Source organism: Trichechus manatus, unplaced genomic scaffold (assembly GCF_000243295.1).
Source record: "Trichechus manatus latirostris isolate Lorelei unplaced genomic scaffold, TriManLat1.0 scaffold00139, whole genome shotgun sequence".
Classification (NCBI taxonomy): domain Eukaryota; kingdom Metazoa; phylum Chordata; class Mammalia; order Sirenia; family Trichechidae; genus Trichechus; species Trichechus manatus.
The window spans coordinates 1,416,894-1,419,258 of NW_004444075.1; positions in this window are offsets into that span (position 1 = coordinate 1,416,894).

A 2,365-nucleotide genomic window follows, 5' to 3' on the forward strand; every position below is an offset into this window, starting at 1 on the left:
TGTTCTACCTCTGTTTGTGTTAGTTTAGGTAGGTAGTGAGTTTCTAGAAATTTATCCATTTCCTCTAGGTTTTCAAATTTGTTCGAGTACAATTTTTCATACGATTCCTTTATGATTCTTTTAATTTCATTTAGGTCTGCTGTGATATCACCCATCTCATTTCTCACGTGGGTTATTTGCTTCCTCTCCTGTTTGTCTTTTGTCAGTTTGGCCAATGGTTTATCAGTTTTGTTGATCTTTTCAAAGAACCATCTTTTGGTCTTGTTTTCTCTTTCAATTGCTTTTCTATTCTCTATTTCATTTAATTCTGCACTAATTCTTATTATTTCTTTTTTTCCGGTGTCCAAGTGCTTTTTTTTTTTGCTGCTCTCTTTCTACTTGTTCCAGTTGTAGGGTTCATGTTTTTATTATGGCCTGTTATTCTTTTTGGATGTGTGCATTTATTGCTATAACCTGACCTCTGAGCACTGCTTTTGCTGTGTCCCAAAGGTTCTGGTAGGATGTGTTTTCATTCTCTTTTGATTCTATGAATTTTTTACTCCATCTTTAATTTCTTCTATAACCCAGTAGTTTTTGAGCAAGGTGTTGTTTACTTTTCTTTTTTTTCCTTTCTTTTTCTGTTATTGATTTCTATTTATATGGCTTTATGGTGAGAAAAGATGCTGTGTAATATTTCGATGCTTTGGATTTTGTTAAGACTTGTTTTATGGCCTAATATGTGGTCTCTTCTGGAGAATGTTCCATGTGTGTTGGAAAAGAAAATATATTTGGCTGTTGTTGAGTGGAGTGTTTGGTATATGTCTATGAGATCAAGTTGGTTGATTGTAGCATTTAGATCTTCCTTGTCTTTGTTGAGCTTCTTTCTGGATATTTTGTCCTTCACCGAAAGTGGTATGTTGAAGTCTTCTACTAGTATTGCGGAGCTGTCTGTCTCTCTTTTCAGTGCTGTTAGTGTTTGTTTTATTTATTTTGGAGCCCTGTCATTGGGTGTGGATTCAGCTCAGCTGCCCAGGTAGATAGCCACCAAGTGTGTGGTGCAGGCTCTCACCTACAGTCCTAGACAGGCATAGGTGATTGGTGTAGGCACAGGCATCTGGCTGCAGCAGGGGGACACATTCTGAGCAAGGCAGGGGGCTGACAGCTGCCTCCAAGTGTCCAGGAGGAAGGCATGTCCCTCTTACCTAGAGCATGTAGGTGAGTGGGTTTTGCAGCCAGACTATGAGCACCCAATGCTGTTGGCTGTAAGAACTGGGGGGCACCTCTTATTCTTGGGCCCTATCGCAGGTGGCTAGGTGGCATGGGTGGAGCCACCAGTCCTCAGGCCTCTGGTGTGGGTCGAGAAGTCCCTGCTTAATGGGCAGAGCAGTGCCAAATGTCAAGAACCTGCCCCTTCACAGGTGAAACAGTTGAAGTTAGACTTAAGGTATATACCCTGTTGTACTGTTGTAATGAGGGCCTATGCTGCTGAGATGGGCCCACACAAGTCTATGCAGGGGGAGAGGCACTCAAAGGAGCTGTGCCTACCCTAAGTTCCTTGCTTAGGGGAGCCAGGAGTCTATTTTTTCCCTTTTATTAATTTGTTCATTCTCCAAGGCCGGTAGAATGGCTCAGGGCATGTGACGGATCCTACTTCCAGCCCAGGGGACTCAGCATTTGCTGAAGCTGGTCCAGGACCCAGTGCAGAGCAGGGAACGGGGAGGTAAATGGAAGAGAGGTTTTTCCCTAAGGGGGGTGTTTTTGATCCACGTGGTAGGCCAGACGCAAGTACTTATATTTCACCGATAGAGAGCTGCTTCTCACTGGTTCTGGGTGGCCAAGTAGACTCTCTGCCATTAGGTCTCTCCCAGTGCAGAATACACCTCCCTAGCACTGCTGCTTGCCTGCCTCACTATTCACCCATGAGCTGATCAGGCCTGAATGGCTCAGGCTTTCGCTGGGTCGGGTCTGGCAACTCCTTGCTGCTTCCGAACTGTCTCTCCCTCCCCTTGCCACTCAGTCCGGTTCCTCAACTTTGCCTTTGATGTTCAGGGCTCCTAGATTGTCATATATAATCAATTCACTTGTTTTTTTGGGTCTGTGTTGTAATAGGGTCCACCAGAAGTGTCTGACTACTCTGCCATCTTGGCCCCACCTCACAAATTTACATTTTAAATTTTGATAGATATTACCAAATGTACTTTAAAATCTAACAATATTTATCACCACCATCAGTGTCTGAGAATGCTAATTTTTCCACTCTTTTACCATCTTATTATGAATATTTTTAAAATTTTGCCAAGCTGATGAAAAACTATCTTGTTTTTAATTTGCATTTTCCTGATTACTATCTATGTTGGATATTTTTTACCAGCTTACATTGTTAATT